Consider the following 25,833-nt stretch of genomic DNA (forward strand, 5'->3'; position numbering starts at 1 on the left):
GACCATGTTCGGGATGTCTTTGTTGGACTGGTTTCTTGTGGGTGAATCATATTTCTGTTTTAGTTGGGTTTAGTTTGAGGTTATTATTTGCCATTCATGTGCTTATGTCAGTGAGGCATTCATTGAGGGTGTTGTCTGGGTCATTGTCGTAAGTTATCTTGAAAATGCATTGGGTGTCGTCTACATAGTTGTAGGCTTCCTGTCCATGGGATTCAATGAGTTTCATTAGGGGGGTCATTTAGATTTCGTAGAGGAGTGGAGGTATGCTTGATCCTTGTGGTATGCATTGCATGTAATATTTTTTGTGTTTGATGTGAATGGTGGAATGTGGGTTCTTTCTGTTCGGTCAGTGAGGGACGATTTCAGCCATTGTAGTGTGGAACTTTGTTTGCTGCATTCCTTCAGTCTCTTGATTAGGATTGTGTGCATGATCGTATCTAAGGGAGCTGATATGTCCAGTAGTGCAAGGGCCAATTGTATGTTGTTGCCCATGTTAATTTTAAGGCCATTCCATATGCAGAGGAGAGCTGCTTCTGTTCCTCTCATGGGTCTGAAACTGACCTGGGACTGGTCATTCTGTTGCCGCCAGAGCACCAGGGGAATACTGCGGTGGTGATATTGTGCAGTACAAATATCCTTTAACATTAACATGATTGATTAGTTCTTTGTACACGTGATTCTCCTGGATGTTCACTGGGAACAGAAGGTTAGATATGGGCCTGTAGTTAGTAGGGCATTTTGTATTTCCTGTCTCATCTTTTAGGAGAAGTTTGATGTACACTGATTTGAATGACTTTGGTACTATTCAAGTGTTTAGTGGTGGGTTCATTAGTAGTCAGATGCAGAGGGCTGGTTTTTTTTGGGATAGTAGCCTTTTGTATATATCTGGTGGGCATAGGTTTCTGGGAGAGCCGCCTATGTTTGCATCTTTTAATAGTTTGGAAAACGTTTCCTCACGTATAGGTCCAAATCGATTGAGTGCTGTGTTGGCTGTTGGGGTGCTAGTTTGTGGTAGGGTATTGTGCATATGTTGATGGCCTGTTGCATTGCTTCTATTCGTTCCCTTAAGGCGGCTGTGATGCTGCCGCACAGGGTTTGCAAGGGGATGATATTGTTGTTCCAAGACGTTTTTTTTATTTCCTTTTCTAACCATTTCTTCTTGTGGGTGTGTTGCCAATTGGATTCTCGTGGTATAGTATGCTTTCTTGGATTTCCAAACTGTCAATTTGTATAGCTGATGTATCGCTGGTAGTTAATTTTAGCTATTTGGTTGTAGTGCTTCCTTCATCGCTTTTCTAGTTTCCGGTTTGTTTTTTCGGTTCCCTTAGCTCTTCTGTGAACCATCTTGCTGTGATTTCTTCGGTGTGGATTTGAAGAGTTTCAAGGGTGTTAGTTGGTATAAAGCGTCTGTGATCCAGGTATGAAGGTTCTCATCTACTGTGTCAGGTGTCATTTCATTTAGGTGGGAGGTGTCTAGTTTGGTAGTTTCTAATATTTGTGTTTCACAGTTTCAAGGTCAAGTCGTTCCCAGATTCTTTTGTTTGTCGTTGGCAGTTGTGAGTTTTGGGAATCATGCAGCTCGGGTTTTTGACGGTTATAGGGATCACAAGATGATTGCATCATGCTACTTGTACTGGAGGGGTGGCAGTAGAAAGTCCACCTCTGAAGAAAATTGCATCTGGTCTGTGTGCAGCTCTGTGAGTTGCTCCGTTCACAATTTGTTTGAGGTGAAGAGTTTCCAGTAGGACGCTGAGGGTGTTTGTTGTGGTTTCATTTTCTCTTTCAAATCGAGGTTGGGATAATCCCTGTTTCCTGGCAACATTCAATCTTTGTAATCTATTTGGGTACTCTTTACCCTAAATTCTGATACATTCCAAAACCCGGAGGCATCCTAGTACATGTTAAGTCGATAGCACATGATCGTGTGCTATCGTTGGGGGGGCTTGCCAAAAATAACAAATACGTACTCTGCACTCAACAGGTTTTTTTTTATGGAAGCCCCTTGTGGCTATTTGATCAAATTACGCACACCAGCATTAATTTGATAAATTTTATGTAGGCGTCTAGGTATCCTACCATTATTTGAGTATGTTGGTGCGTAGACGTGCATACCAAGGGAAGAGCGTATATTTTGGCTTTGTAAATTACATGTGGAGACAATACGACATATTTAGCGTAGAGCCCTTTGGGTAGCACGCATGCAATGGATGGGATGCAAAATAACTCTGACACCAAATAATCAACCAACTCAGGAAGATGGCAAAGTGTGTTGTTTTTTATCAATTGTCTAAAACAGGTAGTTACAATGAACATCATGAGACGTTTGTCCAAGCTTCTTGGCTCAGTTCACATAGAAATACATTTATGCATTAAAAATGAGCCATATGTGACATCATACTACGTGGCAAATAAGAAAAACCTATGAAGGATTTTGATAGCCTTAAGGGGAACATCTAAGTATACTTTCTATAAATTGTGGGATTATAATTGGATGTCTACTGTCAGGTGGACAACTTATGCCCACCTCCAATGCAAGTCATCTTCAACACTATAAAGTACACAATAAATCATTGGCACTCAAACTATAAAGCCCATTGTTATACAGTCCTCTATAATTGGTTGGCATGCTCCTGCCATGTCTGGAACATTCGGTTCACTTAGCAGCACGTAAACCCAGACCCAGGTGCAAGGAGATGGGGCATGACTCTACCTCCCCACCCAATTAGCCCGTCATCTCTCATCACCATGCCTTCTTCCATGAATATTGTCTTTGAACTGGGCCTTGCAAAGTATTCTTGTCTCTGGGAATATATGGGAGTGTGGGCATGCACTATGTCTTGAACTCCATGCTCAACTATATTTCCATCCTTGGCTCACATGACAGGAGATCACAATTTGGTCCATTGTTCAGCATTTAAACGTGTTATATGAATAATGGTGTCCTTACTTTGCCCCTTACCAAGGGATGGTACAGCTCTCATGTTCACCGCCTTCAAGAATAGATAACCGGCCTTGGCTTCTTTGACTTTGATTCCAAGCCAAACAGCATTGCAATTTGTATCCACAATCTCAGCTTGCTGCATCACAGTTCTCGGCTTTCCTTCTCCATGGGTCTGAGCTTACTAAATTCATGACACCAATGTCCAGTTTCTATACAATGGTGAATCCGCCTGCTGTCTATTCACTACATATAGCCAGCTCCTAAGATCACTTAGTCTACTTGCGTTGCTGCATCTGTACAGTTATTGAACTGCTTGTATTTTCTGCAGTGCGTCACACACATGCAATCTTCTTTTTACATATGAAAGTTTACTTGATTCTTTACTTCGTCGTCAGTTTCTATACGGTCCATGCATTCTCTTCAGCCAGTCTTCTCCGTGCGTCACTAGCTTCTCTTTCTCTCATTTTCATATTCCTTCAGGGAGTTCCTCCCTCAGATTATCTTCACTTCAGGGGATACATTTGATAGGGTTTTCTCAGTGGCTACCTTCTTCTGAATATTTGCTGTGGTATGGTCACAACTGCTGGTGTAAAGCAGGGCACAATCTTAGGCTTCCAACATACTGGAGGTAGGGGGGCGGGATTTCCTGCAGAGACATGCAGTTGCTCCGTACAATACATTGATGGAATGTTCTGTACTGAGATCTAATTATGAGATAGGCTATTCCACATTCCAACTATTTCTGTCTGATCAGTTATGGGCAAAGGTTTTTGGAGCTGAATCATTTTTAAATACATCGGCAGCCTATTATATATGGTTTCGGGCTAAGGAAATCTTAGAGGCGATATGTCCATTGAATGTGTGAATAACTATTTTTAGACAACTTGTTTTAAAAGTGAACGTTTTTAAGATGTATTGATTGTGTTGTGTTACAACTATAAGCACTTAATAAATAAAACAATAGAAAAGGTTTTTATTAATGCAACATAACCATAATGTCCCTTTTAACAAAGGTTTTTCTCTGATGTATATATATTACACAGCCACAGTAGTGGCTGTGTAGTTATGGTTAAGTTGCTGTTTCCATAGGAAGAGCACTTTTCGGGCGGCTTATAACTCCACTCCCCCTGGACGAATCCTCACCAAACTTTGCAAAAAAAGTATATGGCCCACTCTGTTTTTTTTGGAGAAGTTTGGTGAGGTTTGGTCCAGGGGGAGCAAAGTTATAAGGGGGCTCCCAAAACTTCTTTTTACCCATAGACTGAATGGGGGAAAAACTTTGCGCATGCCTACAGCTCAAACCGCTGGACGGATTTTCACCAAATTTGCGGCAGTAGCAGGGGCTTGGTCACGAAAGCGTGCTTTTGTACATTTGGTGAAAATCCGTCCAGTAGTTTTCTTTAAAACGACTAAAAAGTAGGTCTAAAAATATTAGTGATATCTATGTCCGCTCCGCGGAGACACTTCCCTGCTCGCTCCGCGGCCAGGACACCGATTGGCTAATGGCCTCACGTCATGTCCGCGGACACGCAACGTGTCCGCCGATTGGCTGAAGTGAGGTGTGCGTCAGATTGTTCTGATGCGCCCGCCACCTTGGATCCGCCGACAGCGCGGCGGTGAACAGAGGCAAAATGCAGTTTTGGGGAGTGTTTTGGTGTGCAAGAGTGCTTGCGGAGGTTTAGGGAGGAAGAGATGGGTGAAATACTGTATTTGTTTAGGTGGCAGGTACTACTGATGTATTAGCCATGGCCGCGCTGTCCGTCCTGTTCTTAATTACTGAAAATGAGGGGTCTCCTAAGGATCGTATTCCCGTCTGTGCTGTCCGCACGCAAGTTGAAACTGTTCTAAGGACACGTGTGGTGTCAGCAGACTTTAAAATTGAGTATATGTCGCAGTTAAACAATTTTAATCTATGGGTGTGATACTGAGTTATAAGCCACCATGGGTGTCATATGCTGTGGTGGTTGTGGCCAGGGCCTAGAGTCTTGGGTGCATGGCCGCAGGCCATAGGCCATACACCCAAGACTCTAGGCCCTGGCCACAACCACCGCAGCATATCACACTCTTAGATCACACCCATAGAATCGAATATCTATGAGGTGGTTGTGGGCAGGGCCTAGAGTCTTGGACGCAAATTGCGTATATGCTGCAGTTAAAATGTGTGATTCTATGGGTGAGATAATGAGATATAAGCCACCATGGTTGTGATATGCTGTGGTGGTTGTGGCCAGGGCCTAGAATCTTGGGTGCATGGCAGTAGGCCGTAGGCTATATACCCAAGACTCTAGGCCCTGGCCACAACCACCGCAGCATATCATACGCATAGATACACCCATAGAATTTAATATTTATCAGGTGGTTGTGGGCAGGGCCTAGAGTCTTGGGTGCATGGCCAAAGACCGAAGTTATAAGCACTGGAGTTATAAGGCACCATGGTTTTCTTATACTGTGGTGGTTGTGTCCAGGACCTAGAGTCTTGGGTGAATGGCCAAGGGCCATGCACCCAAGACCGAAGTTATAAGCACTGGAGTTATAAGGCACCATGGTATTCTTATACTGCGTTGGTTGTGTCCAGGACCTAGAGTCTTGGGTGCATGGTTGTAAGCTGTAGGCCATAGGCTATACACCCAAGACTCTAGGCCCTGGCCACAACCACTGCAGCATATCACAGCCATATATCAGACCTATAGATGTGAATATCAATCAACTGTTATAAATTATACTTATTCCTTGATTTGTTGAGATTCCATATATTTTTTCATGAGTTTCGTACCTGGAGGAAATATTGTTTTTCAATTTCTGTGATAAAAGAAAAGAGCATGTTAGTGTATGTATTGTATAAAGACTTATTACATTGCATAATAGACATTTCAGCTTTTTTTTGGACCCTCATATTTGGTTTACAAACCAGTGTGCTGTGCATTTTGCTCAGTTTCTGTGTTTGTTTTTCAAATCATTGGGTCTGTGGGAAAAAAAAATCCTTCTCGGACTTAAAAAAACCTTTTTTTGTCATGCTACAGTCTATTTGTTTGTTTCCTTTCAGTGTTCATTTGTTGTTTCTGGTTAATGTTCTATCTGTTGGCTTGTTGCAGATTTCTGAAGCAGTTAGATACCTGTTGGCGTATTCTAACGGTCTATTATTCATTACAATTTAGTGGTATTCATTTATCTGTTTGGTTGTTATAGAATCTTGGGCCAGTTAGATACATGTTGGCGTATTCTAACTGTTTATAGTTTTTTAATTCATTTTTTTTTTAATGTTGAAGTACAGACTAGTTATTAACTGTTGGTTTTAAGAAGATTAAATAAGTGTTTGTATGATTTGCTGGTAATCTCTGCTTTAGAGTAATGGTAATATCATTACATTCAAACCATCCACATTTCTTTTTAATATATGCAGTGCAGTGACCTGTATTGGTCGTGGCTCCTGCGTGGTAGATTATACCTATTGTTGTGAAGGTTTTCTTAGCAAGTGATACTTGACCGTGTGTGAATCCAGTCAGCTTGCAGTTGTTTTTGGTACCATCTGCATTGTAACGTAGAAGCATTAGTATTACATAGTTACTATATGTTTGTACCAGTAAGGTGGAGCTATTATCTGAATTGCAGGTAGTACATAATCTTCCATGGTTTGCATTTTGTACAAGTTGCTGAAATGGAATGGATTCACAATTAGGTATGGATACATACACAAAGCGCTCATTAGGGATTTGTTCCTGTGTCACATTGTTGCAGAGAGTGCATGTATGTTTCCACACGTATGAAATCTGGAAGATTTCATTTATAGGTATGTTTTTGTTTTCCAGGACTTGTAGTAAGTACATTAGAAATTCTTGTGGATCTTCTTGTGAGTTTATAGTGAATTTCACCATTCCAGCACAGTAGTACAAATCATGTCTTATTTCGTGAACACTATACGTGTTGTGAGGATTGTTTGTTGCATTTCTATGGAGGACTAACATTTGCAAACACAATTGGTCTGTACTGTGTAAGTACATGTCAACAATTGGTGGCAATTGAAATAGAATATTCATTGCTACATTTGCATAGCAACTTACACCAGTTACATTTGGAAATTTGAATGGACCAGATAGTTCTGTGTCCAAGTCATTTTTTCGGAGTGTGTGTTGCTTCTTTGAAGAAGTACCTGAGTTACTTTGACTAAAAGGTTCTTCTTTGGTTGTTGTAAATGATGAAGTATTAGCTTATTTTGCTCTCTTTGCAGGATTTGTAGTCATATCTTGTTGCATTTCAGTTTGAATTAGTTTTCTTTCACAACATTTTCCTTTTTGTGGAACAGGATATGATTCTAGGTGGGGGGTGTATAGTGAACGTAGTATATTGTATTCTAAAATTCAAGGAATATCAGCGTTTACTTTACTTGCATAAAAGTTGATTAGAAATAGACCGTTAAGTGTACGTAAGCATGATAGTGCTACGTAGCTCATGCCTTCTTTAAAGACTGTGTTACCAATATCTATCAATGCTTTGTCTAGGGTAAGACCTTGGGATTTATGAATGGTAACTGCATATGCAAGAGTTAGAGAAAATTGTTCTCTGCGTACATACATGTCTTTGAAGAGAAGGAATCGAGCTGTTGAGCGCCCTATCCTTTTTACTTCTAAAAGTTTGTCGAAGAGAATATTGACAAACTGAATGTTGTTGTCATGTGGGTATGTTTGAAAGCCAACAACTGTACCCAGTGCTCCATTAACTAGTCCTTGCTCCACATCAAGGTTACGTTTAAGCATTACTCTACAGTTTAAAGATAATTTTAATATTTTCTCCAACCCAGCTATGTTGGAGATAGAATTTTCTAAGGTATTTAGTCTTGTTGTGGCTTGTTGACACATGGGTAGTGTCATACTATGTACGTCCAGTTTGTCTGTGGAGCAAATTTCAATTGTTGGATGCATTTCTTTTTTCAACATTGTTTCATTGAATTTGGAACAGCTTGCAAGAGTTGGCATTAAGGCCATACAATTGACATTTTTGTGCGCTAATTGTTCCATAAGATCAGTAGCACATGCGTTATTGCCATAAAGTTCATGGATGTGCCGGGTTTTTAATATTGCTTGTGCTTCTTGACATAGTACACCAACTCTAATACTTTTTAAAATGTTGGCGTAAGTGAGGTCTGCAGATAGGCCCATGTTTTCTGTTAATTCTCTGTATTGGAAATGTAGCCAATGGTTGACATTTCCTATACTGCCAACAGTTTTACGGCAGAGTTTGTGTCCTAAGGTTTTAAAAATAGGTTCACCTTTCACTTTTGTCAATTGAAGAAGATCTCCAAAAACAATAATGTGTTTTCCTCCAAAGAGCTCTTCGTAGTTTGTTTTAAGTACTTCCTGTAATCTGAGGTGAATCAAAGCCAACATTAGGTTGGAGACCATGCTCACTTCATCTATTAGTAGCATTTTCATTTGTTTTAACACTCTGCGTAGTTCCATTGCAGCTTCTGTAGAAAGTTTGTGATAGTCTAATTTGTTTTGGTGTTCTACTGGAAGGAGTAGTAATCGGTGTAAAGTGACACTGCCTATGTTGTAGGCAGCTAAACCTGTGGGGGCAGTTACAACAGCTGACAGTTTGTTTTTTTGTCAATTGTTGAAGGAACTTGCTCATGATTTTGTTAAGAATGTTTTGCCTGAACCAGCTTCACCACTGACGTATAGCAGTATAGGTTTGCAATGTTGGCAGGTACATGCTTTATTTTTGTGTTGCACCCCATGTGCAATTTCTTTTGTTACTTCTTCTAAAATGGTGCGCTGGTCTTTGTTACGTTTTGATTGTAGTACAGTTAAATCTTCTGTACCTTCTTCATAGTGACACATGGTGTTTTCTACTTCTGTCACAGCTAATTTTTCCTCATTTGCTATTAGTGGCTTTCCCAGTGGTTCTTGGCTTCCTGTTACAGAAGGTTGACTACTGTCGGAAGTGTCTTTATCTAGTTGGGCCTGGAGTTCTTCTTTGTGTTGCTATTCATTGTGCAACATTGTTTTGTACTGCGTAAAGTTCACATCGGTGATAGTGCTTTCATTTGCTTTGAAAGCGTCTTCATAGCAGTCATAGTTATCTAGTATCTCTTCTTCTTTTCTCCATGGTTTAGAAAAGTTGTAGCAGGAACATGTAATATAGTTCTTTCTGTTGAGGAGTTTTTAGTGACAATTTGATATGATTAATTAAGCTTTGTTTGGTAAGTTTCACTAAGCTGCCTCACAATCTGTCACTCTATATCTACCTTTGTTTTCATCTGGTTTTATATTATTTTTGCATGCAAAGTTTTGGGTTATGTGGTATAGACACATGTGGCCTCATTACGACCCTGGCGGAAGACCATGGTGCTATTAGCACCATGGTCCATGCCGGTAACTTACCGACTCTGCCATGGAGAAAGGGGGAATTACCACCCCATTACAAGGTTGGCGGGGCGGTAATTTCCCCTTCCTCCATGGCCCTTCCCCATTCCCATTTTTGCCCCATAGGGCTCAATGGGAATGGGGAAGGCGCTAAGTACGGTGCCGCAAATTGCGGCACTGTAATTAGCACCAAGGTACCTTTGCGGGTCCCTACTATAACGGCTGGACTACACCAGCCGTTAAGGTCGGGTCCCGCAAAGGGACCTCATAAGTAGGCGCTAATAGGTTGACGGCGCCGCAGCCTTTTACGGCGCCGTTAACCCATTAGCGCCTGGGTCATAATGAGGCCCATGGTTTTCAAAGTGGTACTCCTGTTTGGGTAGTATGTGCCTAGTAAATTGTTTTTCAACATCTCTTGGCTGTTGGGATCATTTTTGGCTATTGTTTCTATGTCCTCATATGATTTGAGAACTAGATTTAGCAGGACCAAGACTTAGCCATACTATATTTTCAGATTTTCCATACAAAGCAATACCGGTTAAACGATCTGCAGCTTCGTAGGCGCCACATTCACTATGAGAGAGCATTTTTATGCCTAAGCTGTACAATTTCTGAGATAGTGTTTTGTCTGATGATAGGTCATTCAGGAGGTCTTGAAGCTCTGTTTTTTCTGCTTTTGTTAAGTAGGCTGTAACATATTGTGCAACTGCAGTGGAATTTTCTGCAATGTACTGCACATCTATGTTTGTATTCCATAAGAGGGCAATGATTGCATTGTAATCATTGATATATTTTGATTCTTCTGTTCTTTTTATGTGATACGTGTTCTTAGGTGATTTAACTATGTCTAACTGAAGACATGAAGTTGTTCACTTCACCTGTTTCTGTAACTGGTCCAGGGAAACCAAACAGCATTTGTTGTAGTATTTCCCTTTGTTTTTGTATTTGCGACAACAATATTTGCCACATTTGTGTCTTTGAAATTGTACAATTTGTGCATGAAGGTCACTATGTCTTGTTTGTGAAGGGATTTCACAAGTGACATATTTTTGGATGAACTGCAAAACAGTGGCATCACTGTCCTGACCAAATTTAGGAGCATCTTTAATCCATAAAAGCATGTGGATATGTGGTGCTCCTCTGGCTTGGTGTTCTATTCTCCAAAAGAAGTGTTGCACTTCTCCGAGGGGAGGAACAGTTGTATTACAAATAAAGTGTAGCAGAGCAATGAAACGATGGTGGAAATATCTTGAAACCTTAACAGGATCTAGAGAGCAAAGTTATCCAGGTGTTAGTATATCTATGTTTGATATGCGTAGGAAATCATGTAAATCTTCCCATGCATATTCTGCACAACTTAATGTAACAAACCAAGTGGGTGGTCCAAGGATTCTGATCATACAACATACATCTCTGTAATGTCAGAACCAGTATTCTTTCGTGCAAACAGATTTGTAATGCTTGTTTGTAAAACCTCGTCTTTTTCTTGCACTTTTGTATTAATTGTGTATTTTGAAAGTGGGTTCCCGATTTCAATATGTGTGCAACTCGGTAACATAGAGTTGCTAGTTCACTTTCAAAGAGTAGGTGGAATATGTATTCCATATTTTGTCTAAAACTGGAATCTTCAGAATACATCTGTAATGAGCTGTATTCTGGTGCTGTTATCTGAGTGGGTCTATCATCGTACCTTCATCCTTTTCCAGTAGGAAATAGTACAGGAAAAGCATGTGCTTCCATACTTTTTTCCCATATGCTCACTGGTGAACCTTTGTTTTGTCGCATTTGGTACGTTTCTAGTGCATCATCTATGCTGTCATTAGAGTGCAATGGATGGATTGTATAGTGGTCTAACATATTGGATACTGCAGCAGGATCCAGAAGTTCAAATTGACCAGTTTATGGCGAGTCTTGAATTATTTCAGTTGTTTCCCTTACGTTTTCTTCAATATTTATTTCTTTGTAGTATTCATTATTGTCTTTTAGATATTGCAAGGCTTGTCTAACTTTATGTAAATCCACAAGTTGTTGCCAATTTCTTTTGTCTTTTTGTTGGTACACATTTACTAAGACAATTAAAGATTGCTCTATTGGATGTTGCACTCCTAGAGTGTGCACATTTTCTGTCAGATCTAATGGTAAATAAACTACTTTGCCACAAATGCCTTTCACAAATTGAGAGAGAGGTAATTTTGCTGTTTTTGGTTGAAGGCATATTATTGCTTGAAAATGGTGCACTGTTTGAATTATGATGCTCTCATACAAATTGAGTTGTTGCAGGGGTTTTGGTAGTTATTTGTGATAGCACATGAAGGAGTTTGGTTGTTGTCAAGTTTTGTAGTGCAGTAACTGCAAAGTATTAAGGGGTCATTTATTTAGTATTTGTTCTCTGCTACAAGGTAGAGAGCTAATTCAAACCATTTGGATTCTTCATTGTCTTCTATTTTGTATGTTACATCTATATTTGTTGTTTTACTTTTGTAAAAAGTTCTGCGGCAATACACACACACATGGTTTGGTACTTCAGCGGATGTACTTTTAAATTTGAGTATTTCTTTTTTGTATGTGTGTAGTAGAAGGTTGCCATGTGCAGAATTGTTGCAAGTCTGTTCTAAAGCTATTGCATTTTGTAAGTGGCTTTCACTTCTAAAATATTTTCTCTGGATACGGTTGATTTCTTCTTGTAGGTCTTTGGGTGTATCATGTAGAAGAATGTTATTTAAATTACCGAGTTCTAAAGCAGGACTTTTAGCATAGTATGGTTTACAGACTAGATTTCTTACAGTTGAATTATGTGTTGATATCATTTTGATATCATGGAAGGTGCTTTTGCAAATAGGTCCTGAATTGCAGGCTAATGAATGTCCTTGTAGTCCTGTGTATTTGCCCACTGGACAGGTATCCATATTTTGCAGCACTTTCATTTTGATTTTGTATTTACCTTTCTCATACTGATTGAGGAACTGTCGTAAAGATTTGAAAGATTTGTTGGGAATGTTACACATTGACGTGCATGGCCATTTGTATACTGGACGTTTTGGTTCAGTTGAATGGAGAGGTAATTCTGAGTTTTCTGGGGATATTTTTGTAAGCAGTGTTTCTTGTTCCATGATGGTATTAGTAATTTTTTCATACCCTCGTCCACTGCTATGGATGGCAATTATGTTTGTTTGGTTTTGTTTGTATGCTTCTTCGTTAAAATATGGTTCTGTGGTCGTAGTGTGACTCCATTCACCTCCACAGATATTCAATAAGTTATTTTTGTTGACATTGCATTTATTGAGAAGATTTTTTGTAGTTTAGTACTTATTTTTGTTAGTGGTTTCATCCTGTTTAAAACTAAAATGAATAACTTCCTTTTGAGAAGGATTGCACTGTCTACGAGAGCTTCTAGGATTCATTTTCTACGGTAGGCTTTAAGGGTTGTGCATGATTTCGCTCCTGTTGTTATAAGATTTTGAAGGACTCTGTGGTGGAACATTTTTGCTAAAATACTTTTTTTGGTATGGTTACCTGCCACTACATCAAGATTTATAGGAGCAGTGTTAGCAGTAGTGGTAGCTGAAATCTTGTTTATCACTTTATGTTTCATTTTACATTTTGATAGAGGAGGCAAAGTTTCTGTACTGGAAGCGTGTTTTGTTTTGATAAATGACTGCATTAGCTGTTTGTTTGAACATTTTGTACAAACTATGGTACAGATGGATGCTTATTTTGGACACTTTTATTTTCATTTGCTCTATTCCTGCGTTGCTTTTTACGGACTTGTTTTTTTGGTAGGCAATCTATGGGGTCTTTTGAAAAAAAAGAAGGTATGGGTTGGTCACTTTTGCAATGTATGTGTGCTGTGTGCATGCGTGTATGAGTTTGATGGGGAAGATGTATGTGGTGGTGTGTGAATATGCATTGGGCAAATACCATGAGTTGGGAAGGCTGTTCTTCTGTTTGTATGTTACTACACTGCGGTTGAGCTGAGAGTATAAAGTGAGCTAGTGGTGAAGAGAAGCATTAATAGTAAACGTAATGGTGTAAAATTAAAATAGTTATTTTATTTTGTAGTACTAACATTCTAAGGGTTGAGTTTGTTATCCGTGTTCCAAAAAAAACAGGGATTTCTGTGCCATTCTGCCTGCTAATCTCTGTTTAATAAATGGGGATTTGTGGGCAGAATGGTTCAGAAATCAATGTTTATTTGGTGTGCAAATTACATGAATGAACCACACAGTGTCTTTGAGGAACAGTATTAACATAAAGGTAGTTTTGTACTTACTTTTTTGTGGAACAAGCAGGTTTCTTCAGATATGTTGTTTGTAGTTTAGATGCTGCTGATTTTCAGGAGAGTGGCCTTCACTGCAATTGTAAAAGGAATAAGTTAGTAATTGTGTGTGTTTATAGCACTGATGTTAATGTACAGGTTGATTTTTATGTTTTTGTGGTAGTATTCTTGTTTGATATCTGAACATAGTGTATGCATGCATTTCATTTGACTATGTGCAGCCTTTATATGTTATTTGCAGTATGTTAGTTCAACCTGCTTCACAAATGAGTAGAATTTTAAGTTCATGAAATTCACTTGTTTTTTTGCAGCTGTGTTGTAGATGGCAGAGAGGTTTGGAAGTGACAGTTGATTGTAGTAGATGGGAAAAATTTGAATCATTTCATATTATAACTAGACATGCGTTAAGACGGATTTCTGAACTCTGTCCTGGTGGCGCAGAAGTTCAGAAGGCCAACCTAATTACTTGGAACAGGGTAACCTCTGGACGAGCCAGACCAATCAAGGTAGCAATCGCGGCGGTCAAGACTAGGTCTCAAGAGGGGTGAGTGTGACTGAAAGCCCGCAATGAGCACACAAAGCAAGGACCCTTACAAACTACTCCAAACAGGTGTTATATTAAACATATATACACATTTATTCCAAGGCCTTTAAAACAATGACCGTAGCGAGAAAATCACAATATAACAATAGTAAACCAACACATACCATACCAATACAATATATATACAAATACAACAAGTCTCAAGCATTAGATGCACGAAATGTGTAGTCCACCTAAAAGGGAAGGAAAACAGGCATTGCGAAATAATGCTTAGACCCAGTTCGCCTTCAGAGGCACCTAACTAGAAGGAAGTCCGAGCCCTGCGAAGAGTGGAGCCTTGTGCTCAAAAGTACCTGCACACGCTGGTGCCAACGTGCAAAAGGGGAGTCTCTTCGAAGGAAGTCAGGCAGTTCAGTTTAGTGCACAAAAGAAGAGGAACAAGTTCCGCGACTCAAGCGAAGTCTCCACTGTGGGCAGAAGCAGAGCGCGAGGACGGAAAAGGGCGCTGTTTTGACACAGCAGGGAAAAGCTATGGGCTCCTGCAGGAGGGTGACCAGTTCCTAGCTATGCTACTCACCGGTCCCCGATGCAAGCAGACGCAAGCTTCTCCGCGTCCGTTTCAGTCGCTGGCAGGTTCAGAAGAGCAGGGAATGTCTCGTCGTCGTGCTGAGTAAAAGACGTCCCAATCGAAGAAACCTGCACAGTTTGTTACCACAGCAGGGCAACGGAGCGGCCGTGTGTATCTGAGCCAAATGTACACTACTCACTTCAGACCTGGGAACGCCAAGTGTACGAAGCGTGTGAGAGTGACAAGGACTCGAAATACTACACAACCTGGCGAGGGTTACAGAGCAAGACTCCCGTGTAAGCTGGTCAGTCAGCTGGCTGGCCCAGAGACGCTTCCGAAGGCTTACTGGCAGGAGATGGTGAAGATGCCGAGAATAGCTGTTCCCGCTATTCCAAGGGTCGAAGTACCAGTACAGGCCTTCTGGTTCGATCAAAGGTGAAAAGGGTTTCACAAGACGACAGCAGTGCAGAGGAGAAGTCCTTTAGCGGGTCACCAGCGATTCCTCGGTTCAGCCTCTTGGTTGCAGGATACTTGGCTCCTGTATTCCTTCGTTCGTGAGAACTCAGGAGATCGACATGGTAGTGGTGTTTCCAGCCCCCTCTTATCCACGGTTCCCTTCGCGCCAAAACGGAGGGGACCCAATGGGAGATCCGCTCATCAACACTCACACCATTCGTGGACCAATCACGGACCACGGTGGTCCCAGGCATTCACACCACCCTAGACTCTCTGGCACCCAGGATGTGTATTGGGACCAGACATCCTAGCCCACATCCTGGAGGCACACACAAGACATGTAGAAGCCCGCGAAAGCATCCGTGTTTCGCAGGAAAGTACATGCCCAAATAAGGAAGGCCCCGGGTCGGCTCGACCTGGGGAAGGTGAAGGGAGCAAGACGGTCAGCAGACAGGACAAAGGAGCCTCGTGGTCTGGCCATTTTGGGAGCCAGGCCACCATTTTGGGTTAAGCGCAGAAAACGAGCTTAGAACGCCAAAAGGAGCTCAAAACACAAGAAACGATCGCTGCCACCATTCCCGTCCCTGAATCACTTGCACCGATCAGATGCAATCCTAAACGAGTATCTAGGGCCTGTAGAAGGCTAGAGACCCAAGAGAGCTGTAACTTAGCTTACAGTGCCCTCTTGTGTCATGTTGCACGAAAGCCGCAACATGATAAAAGAAACTACGGGAAACAGCGTTCCCCGGTACTGACTGTCTTAAGGGCATGTCAGTTTCCCCGTAAGAAAGGAGTGAAAGCCCAGAGGAGTGCGGCAGAAGGCTGCACTTCTCTGGCAAAGTCGAGAACAAGGTGAAAAACAACAGCAAAAAGTTTAGGGATTGCCACATGGAAGGAAAATTACCTACAATTACGAAATCTTTCCTAACACTCGCCCCTCCCAGACTATGGACAGGGGGAACTAATCCACCCCTGGATGAGTCTCTTGTTCAGGTCAGTTAAACATTCTGGACAACCCATCAGCATTGCTATGTTGGAAACCTGGCCTATGCTCAATAGTGAAGTCGAAGCCTTGTAGACTTATGGACCACCTAAGCAACTTTGGATTCTCCCCCTTCATGTTCATTAGCCACTTTAAGGGCTTATGGTCAGTTTGCACAGTGAAGTGGGTCCCATAGAGGTAGGGCCTCAGCTTCCTTAGAGCCCACACAACAGAGAAACATTCTTTCTCTACCGTGGACCATCTGAGCTCTCTGTCCTTAAGCTGGCGGCTAATAAAACCAATAGGGTGTTCCTTACCCTTCTCATCTACTTGTGATAGTACAGCTCCTATCCCAGTGTCAGAGGCGTCCGTCTGCACGATAAAAGGTCTTTGATAATCAGGGGGCCTGAGGAAAGGGGCCTGGCACAAGGAGTCTTTTAAGCCATTGAAGGCCTTCTCACACTCGTCGGTCCAAGTTACCTTCTTGGGTTTCTTCGGAGTTGTGAGGGCAGTCAGAGGGGCAGCTATGGTGCCATAGTCTGCCACAAAATTGCGGTAATACCCCGTGAGTCCTAAGAAGGCTCTCACTTGGGTTTGCGTAGTGGGGGTAGGCCAGTCTTGTACTGCTTGTACTTTACTGGGAAGAGGCTGTATCCTCCCTCCACCTAATTCATGTCCAGTGTAAACCACTGAGCCTTGTCCAATCTGGCATTTACTAGCCTTTATGGTCAAGTGTGCTTTCTGAAGAGCCTGGAGCACAATACCGAGGTGTTTCACATGGTCTTCCCAGGTGGCACTGAAAACTGCTATATCATCCAGATATGCAAGACAGAATTCGTCCAACCCATTCAACACATGATTCACAAGCCTCTGGAAAGTGGCAGGTGCATTCTTCAACCCGAACGGCATAACCCAGAATTGGTAAAGGGCACCTGGAGTAGAAAATGCTGTCTTTTCCTTGGCATGTTCTGCTAAAGCTATTTGCCAATAGCCAGCAATGAGGTCAAACGTGCTGAGGTACTTGGAGGCACCCAAAGTATCCACCAGCTCATCTGTTCGAGGCAAGGGGTGTGCATCTGTCTTGGTGACAGCATTCAGAGCCCTGTAATCCACGCAGAACCTCAATTCAGAAGTGCCTGCCTTTGGAACCAAAACCACAGGGCTGGACCAAGGACTACTAGAGGGTTCAATCAACCCAAGGTCTAAAATCTTGTTGACCTCGGTCTTAATATAAGACCGTACTTTGTCTGACATCCTGTATCCCCTACTTTTGGTAGGTACACTGTCTCCTGTGTCTATGTTATGTTTGCACCAAGGTGTCAAACCAGGCGACTGTGAAAACAGGGGGGAAAACTGCCTAAGCAAACTTTTCACCTCAGCCTGCTGATCAGAAGTCAGGTGAGGGGCCACTCGGACACCCTCAAAGGACCGCTTTGGAACAGGTCGGGGAGAGGTTCCGACTCCTCTTCCTCAACATCTGAAGCCAGTAGCAGTGCTGCGATTTCGACTCTTGGGACGAAAGCCTTCAGCCTATTCACGTGAAACACTTTTGGAGCCTGTCCAGGCCTTCCAAGGTCCACTAAATAGTTAACCTCACCCAGCGGCTCCACCACTGTGTAAGGGCCTGACCATTTGTCCTGTAAAGCTTGAGGCCTTATGGGATTCATGATCAGGACTTGCTGACCAGGTGTAAAGTTGATAAGGGAAGCTTTCTGGTCGTACCAATGTTTCACCAGCGCTTGTCCTGCCTTCAATTTATCACTAGCCAAGCCCATCAGAGTACCATCCGTTTTCTGAGCCCTAGCACATAATCAACTACGTTGGTAGTAACAGGGGGAGTGGGCATCTCCCATCCCTCTTTGACGATGGGTAAGGGTCCCCGTACGGCATGACCGAATAGAAGTTCGAAGGGGCTGAAGCCAACACCATCCTGTGGTACCTCTCGGTAGGCAAACAGTAAGCATGGTAAAAGAAGATCCCATTTTCTTCTCTGAGGTTCCTCCAGAGCCCCAATCATGCTCTTTAACGTTCTGTTGAAACGTTCCACCAGACCATTGGTCTGGGGGTGGTACGTAGAAGAAAACTTGTAGGTGACCCCACATTCTTTCCACATAGCCTGCATATACTTCGACATAAAGTTGCTGCCACGATCCGACACAACTTCTTTAGGGAAGCCAACCCTAGTAAATATGCCAAGTAAAGCTTTTGCAACTGACTTGGCAGTTACAGTTTTCAATGGGATGGCCTCAGGATATCTGGTTGCATGGTCGACCAGCACCAGGATAAACCTATTGCCTGAGGATGTTTGCGGGTCAAGGGGACCAACGATGTCGATCCCTACCCTTTCAAATGGTACCCCCACAACTGGGAGCGGTACCAACGGAGCTTGGATTGTCGCGCCAACCTTACCAGACAACTGGCAGGAGGCACAACTCCTGCAGTGACTTTCTACTTGCACCCCCATCTTGGGCCAGTAGAAGTGCATGGATAACCTTTGCTTGGTCCTCTTCATACCAAGGTGACCAGCAAGGGGAACTTCATGCGCCAACTGCAGGAGGAAGGGCCTAACAGCAAGGGGAACCACCAACCTCCTATGGTCTCCTTCTGTAGACTCTGTGGGCTCACTATACAGAAGTCCACCTTCCCAATAAATCCTATGTGTCCCAGGAGGTTCACCCTCAAGCAGGGAGCAGGCCTGTCTCCTTAGGCCTTCCAGAGATGGGCACTCACGTTGGCCTTTACTGAATTCGTCCCAATCAGGACCTCCTTCAACTAACAAGTCTTTTAGTTCAGGATGATCGTTGGGGTCAAATACTTCAGGCATCGCCACCTCCTCGTCAGGCCCGGGCGATTGACCAACTTCCTCCACCCCAGTGGTAGGCGAGCTCGGGGGAATATTCTCTTTCCCTCGTCTTGACTTGTCGACTCCTTTCGCCTTGGGTTTCCCCTTCAGCTGGGGCGGCGTATTGGTCTTGGCCAATGCTGCCCGTGCTTGAGACCGTGTGTAGGGTCTTTCGGCAGTGTCTCCTACGAGCCCTAAAGCTCTGAGATCATTACCTAACAAGACCTTTCCTGGGACGTTTCTCTGAATGCTCACTGGAATCCTGACTGCTGTACCATTTAAAGTAAGATTTACAGGTATTACTGGGAACATACGGAGTGGGCGTCAGCCAACTTAGTGGGCATCAGAATAGCTCTGGCAACTTCCTCTGAGTCTACCAAGGTAGAATCCACTACAGTGCGACTGCACTCACTATCCCTAAGAGCTGGAGTATCTACTCCATTGATCAGCACACTGTCTTTAAAGTAGTGCTCGGTATTATCCGGAATCCTAGCATAAGCCTCTGCGACTTTAGGCTCCCAGGAACCCAGGGAAACTAAAACTACCTCAGCCTCTATCCCGCTGGGAAATGAGTCTGAGGAGAAGGATGCTCCTGTAATCTCTTCTTCCTCGTAGGAGGAGAAGGCCAGATTAGCGGAGTGGACCCCCAAAGGTCTAACCTTACACCGGGGATCCCCCTTCACGTGGTCAGTTGCTCCACAAGCAAAACAAGATCCATTGGGTCTGTTTACATAGGGAGGCTTATTGTAACCAGAGTTCTGTTTCGGAGGCTGACCTCCACTATCCTGTGAGTTCTCTTGTGTTTTACCCTTATTTTTCTTTTTGTGGCCCTTATGAGAAGAAGATTTATCATATTCTCCACCCTCCTTATCTTTGGACTTTTTCCCTTCCTCCTGCTTACCAGGATGAGTTTTGTCCTTATGGGACACTCGATGTGACACCCATAAGTCGGCTGCAATGGCCAGCTTCTTAGGATCTATCTCCTTCGAATCGGCCAAATGCTGCTTAAGCTCCGGGGAAGAAGATGCAAAAATATGTTCCAGCATGACAAGATTTATCATGCCTTCGAAGGTAGAAACCTTATAACCTTCGACCCAGCCAGTTAAGTTTTTCAAGGACTCAGTGACATAAGATACCCAAGTACCACCTTCCTTTTTCTTATACTCCCTGAAACTTTTCAAATATTGGGCCGGAGTCTTCCCAAACTTTAAAATGAGAGTTTGCTTTAACATTGCGAAATCAGCTCGCTCAGCCTTCAACATTTCCATAATGGCACTACAGCCAGAATGGGGCAGTCTGCTGAGTAACCAGGCAATCTTATCAGCATTGTTAACTTGTTGAACTTCGCATGCATACTCAAACGCATTCAGCCAGTCCATAATGTCATTCCTTTCCTCATACACACTGAGCAGATCTTTCAGAAACCGTGGATGAGAGGAGGCCCCAGACCCATGTCCAGGACCCTTGGACCCATTTACAACCTGAAGCTTGGCCAGTTCCAACTGGTGATCCCTGTCTTTTTGTTTTTCTGCCTGTTCGATTTTTAGTTTGGCTATGCTGAATTCAAGCTCCTGCTGCCTAAACCGCAGCTCTTGCTTCTTGAATTCAAGCATAGCCTCCCCATCAGCACTGGCAGAGGAAACATTAGACATCTCGTCCTCCCTGTCCTCGTGGTCGCGATGGATCTGTGCAGCGGCAGAACCGTCAGTTCTACCAGTGAGAGCAGCCCCACCTCCTTCCGCACTGTCCTCAGAAGTTATAGCGTCAAGCTGCGCTTCTTGCCACGCCACGATACTTTGGATCATTTCCAATTTCGTGCCTTGAGAGGAAACACCTCTCTCCGCACACATCTTTTTCAATGTTTCTGATTTGGAAGCATTTAAAGTTAACAAGGTATTTGTTTCCATACTGTTAGATAGGACTATGGCCTTTTTAAAGTTATACTACAACAATTCACTACGTTTCCTGGTTGGAATAACCTGAAATGCCTTAGTTAGTGCGCAACACTGGATACCTTCAGTCGTATCCCAACGCTGTACACCAATTTCTTAAGACGGATTTCTGAACTCTGTCCTGGTGGTGCAGAAGTTCAGAAGGCCAACCTAATTACTTGGAACAGGGTAACCTCTGGACGAGCCAGACCAATCAAGGTAGCGATCGCGGCGGTCAAGACTAGGTCTCAAGAGGGGTGAGGGTGACTGAAAGACCGCAATGAGCACACAAAGCAAGGACCCTTACAAACTACTCCAAACAGGTGTTATTGTCATGATCTCTGCTTCCAAAAGGTCAGGGTTTTCCCAACTCCCTTGGAAGCAGATCCATAACCCAGGTTCCGAGTGCCAACCAGTCCCAATTGGGACCTTTTGGACCCAGTCCTGGCGCCAGTGGCACCAGGCTCATAAATATGCCCAGTCCCAGCGCTGGAAGCGCCGGGCTCATAATGCTTGGGTGGACTTACCTGCAGCAGACCATGCTGCTTACTTGCCTGCCAGTTGAGCCTCTGATCCTCTTCTGTTTGGAACTACTTTTCCTGTTGGGTGGAGCAGGAGCCACTCCCTAGATTCAGAACACTGGAACTCTTCTGGAAAGCAGGAACTCTTTTCTTACCTAGGCGTGGCTGTGGAAGGAGACACCTAAGTACTACAGGAGGCTATTTAAACCTCACCCGATGGATGAATCTTGCTTTGCGTTATTCTGCATCCTCTGCAGCAGAACGCTCATCGTGTCTTCTGCATCTGATCCTGGGCCTAAGGAAAAAGGCTTACCATCCTGAATCCAGTCTTCAGCAACACCTATAAAGACAAGAAAGAACAGGTTAGCATTACGGTCTTCAGTGACAGCTCTTCACTTACCTGGTCCATCGGCTGTCACCAACGCCTCGCGCTGCATTCCGGCATCTGAAAGACAAAGGCTTACCTACTCTTCGTGCGCTCCGGAGGTCTTCACACTGCATTCCGGCATCTGAAAGACCAAATCTTACCAACTCTTCGCACGCTCCGGAGGCCTTCGGCGCTGCATCCCGCATCTGAAAGACAAAACAAGGTGTGTTTAAAGACATTGGGGAACTTTAATACTCACGTGCCATTACTCCTTTCCACATCTAACCCAGTGGGTATTCCGGCACCCTGCAGCCGCTCCGAACTTGTACCTGCAAAATAAAAAGACAGTTAGAGTGCATCGTGAAGCAGGCAACAAGCGCTTACTTACGTGCTTCCAGGCGCTTCTATTCATCACACGGGCTCCATCTTCAACTCACTTCAGCCCGTCATCCGCCATCGCCGGAACCCTGCAAAACAAGAAACATCATTACTAAAGACTTTAAAGACATTACAATTACTCGAAACTTACCGTTCGTGCAGTAAACGACGGACAGCAGTCCTCTGAAGTCAAGAGGCCTGCTCCCCTTATCCAGTGAAGAAACTGGTTACAGCATCCTGCCCCGAGGCAGATGGAGAGCACGGCGTTCACTTACCTAAGGTGAGAGCGTTAACCTTTGGGGTTCTACAGGAGAAGAGAAAGGGAAGAAGAGAGAGACATTCAATAACCCAGTTCCTTAATCCCATATTTTCTATCTGCAGACATCTTACCCTTCGAGTCAGACATACAGTGCACAGAGGTCCAGCCCAAAGAGCCAGCCGTGTGTTACACATCACCTTTGAAGATACGGTATACGCCCAGTCAAGACCGGCGCCTCTACGGGAATCAGGTGAGCGTTACAGTTATATTAAAAATATATACACATTTATTCCAAGGCCTTTAAAACAATGACCGTAGCGAGAAAATCACAATATAACGATAGTAAACCAACACATACCATACCAATACAATATATATACAAATACAACAAGTCTTAAGCGTTAGATGCACGAAATGTGTAGTCCACCTAAAAGGGAAGGAAAACAGGCAGTGCAAAATAATGCTTAGACCCAGTTCACCTAACTAGAAGGAAGTCTGAGCCCTGCGAAGAGTGGAGCCTTGTGCTCAAAAGTACCTGCACACGCTGGTGCCAATGTGCAAAAGGGGAGTCTCTTCGAAGGAAGTCAGGCAGTTCAGTTTAGTGCACAAAAGAAGAGGAACAAGTTCCGCGACTCAAGCGAAACCTCCACTGTGGGCAGAAGCAGAGCGCGAGTACGGAAAAGGGCGCTGTTTTGACACAGCGGGGAAAAGCTATGGGCTCCTGCAGGAGGGCGACCAGTTCCTAGCTATGCTACTCACCAGTCCCCGATGCAAGCAGACCCAGGCTTCTCCGCGTCCGTTTCAGTCGCTGGCAGGTTCAGAAGAGCAGGGAATGTCTCGTCGTCGTGCTGAGTAAAAGACGTCCCAATCAAAGAAACCCGCACAGTTTGTTACCACAGCAGGGCAACGGAGCGGCCGTGTGTATCTGAGCCAAATGTACACTACTCACTTCAGACCTGGGAACGCCAAGTGTACGAAGCGTGTGAGAGTGACAAGGACTCAAAATACTACACAACCTGGCGGAGGTTACAGAGCAAGACTCCCGTGTAAACTGGTCAGTCAGCTGGATGGGCCAGAGACGCTTCCGAAGGCTTACTGGCAGGAGATGATGAAGATGCCGAGAATAGCTGTTCCCGCTATTCCAAGGGTCGAAGTACCAGTACAGGCCTTCTGGTTCGATCAAAGGTGAAAAGTGTTTCACAAGACGACAGCAGTGCAGAGGAGAAGTCCTTCAGCGGGTCACCAGCGATTCCTCGGTTCAGCCTCTTGGTTGCAGGATACTTGGCTCCTGTATTCCTTCGTTCGTGAGAACTCAGGAGATCGACATGGTAGTGGTGTTTCCAGCCCCCTCTTATCCACGGTTCCCTTCGCGCCAAAACAGAGGAGACCCAATGGGAGATCCGCTCATCAACACTCACACCATTCATGGACCAATCACAGACCACGGTGGTCCCAGGCATTCACACCACCCTAGACTCTCTGGCACCCAGGATGTGTATTGGGACCAGACATCCCAGCCCACATCCTGGAGGCACACACAAGACATGTAGAAGCCCGCGAAAGCATCAGTGTTTCGCGGGAAAGTACATGCCCAAAATAAGTAAGGCCCCGGTCTGCTCGACCTGGGGAAGGTGAAGGGAGCAAGACGGTCAGCAGACAGGACAAAGGAGCCTCGTGGTCTGGCCATTTTGGGAGCCATGCCATCATTTTGGGTTAAGCGCGGAAAACGCGCTTAGAACGCCAAAAGGAGCTCAAAACACAAGAAACGATCGCTGCCACCATTCCCGTCCCTGAATCACTTGCACCGATCAGATACAATCCTAAACGAGTATCTAGGGCCTGTAGAAGTCTAGAGACCCAAGAGAGCTGTAACTTAGCTTACAGTGCCCTCTTGTGTCATGTTGCACGAAAGCCGCAACATGATAAAAGAAACTACGGGAAACAGCGTTCCCCGGTACTGACTGTCTTAAGGGCATGTCAGTTTCCCCGTAAGAAAGGAGCGAAAGCCCAGAGGAGTGCGGCAGAAGGCTGCACTTCTCTGGCAAAGTCGAGAACAAGGTGAAAAACAACAGCAAAAAGTTTAGGGGTTGCCACATGGAAGGAAAATTACCTACAATTACGAAATCTTTCCTAACAACATGCGAACAATCGGAAACACCTGAGAGGGAGATTTCACCTCAGCAATCGGGAACATTTATTTTTCTCATACGATTGCATTGGGATTAGCATTCATTTAGGCGGGAGACAGTAAATAATTGTGATATTTTTCAATGAAAAATCGAGTCTCGCGCGTAAATCAGGAGTGTTGGCATGTATGTATAGATTATGCGGGAGACAGTAAAAAATAGTGCAATTTTTCAATTAAAAATTGTGAGTCTCGTGCTTAAATCGGGAGCGTTGGCATGTATGTATTGGCTATGCAGATTTAGTGGCGTTACTTTGTTTACATGGAATCATAAGAGTTGTACATTTACTCTGAATAAAATATGCATACCTGTACTTTGTAATCATGCATGTGGATATGCATGGAGCTGTAAGTAGAAATCTTCGAGCCTTGTACTGTAGTTTTTGTAGTAGGTGCTTTCCAATAATATGAGACTTGTATTCAGAGTGATCAATAGTACATTTGAAGTGCAGAACTCTGATGATGGAGTTAGATGTAGAGGTCTTGGATGTGATTGGTGGATGGTTGTGTGACTGCTTAGCTGTATCCAATGAGGGAATGGAACCGAGAGTGATGTGGAAAGGGTAGAAGGGCTGGCTAAAAGTTACGTACCGCAAGGACCCCGTGGCTGTCTGCGGGTAGGGTGTGCAACATACAGGGTTTTCCAGCTAATCCGCCATGGAAAGGGGACTGTAGGGATCATCCAATCAGATGTTGACATTGTCGATTTGTGCAGAAAGCGGCTGTGTGAAGTGAAGATGGCAGAGGTGCAGAAAGTTAGGGTGTTGGTGCTCGGAGATATGTTTGTCCATGGTTTACAGCAGTATTCTCATTGCAGGCATGTGGCAAACAATTTCGATGTTTGAGGAGTGGAGGTGGTGTGGAGTGCTGTGACTGACTGCAATGCAGAGGCAATTCTCCAAGTTTGTAGAGATATGCGTAGGATGAACAGTCCCCATGTGGTAGTTTTGCACTATGGTGCTTTCCATTTGACCTATGGGAATTCCCCTACTTTGTTGGCAGATTTGGAACAGTTGGCTCAAGCAGTAATCAACATTTTTCCAAATGCGAAAATACTTTTTTCTGGATTACTGCCTAGAGCAATATGGGACAAAAGTTCTGTGTTTTGTCCTCAGCAAAACATTGCTAGGTATGCAATCAATCGCGGCATGCATGTTTTCAGCTGGTATGTTTTTCTGCAACAATGAGAAAATTGTTTCGAGTAATGCTGCTTATTTTGAAGCA

This window comes from Ambystoma mexicanum, chromosome 8 (assembly GCF_040938575.1).
Source record: "Ambystoma mexicanum isolate Mex_15411 chromosome 8, UKY_AmexF1_1, whole genome shotgun sequence".
NCBI lineage: Eukaryota > Metazoa > Chordata > Amphibia > Caudata > Ambystomatidae > Ambystoma > Ambystoma mexicanum.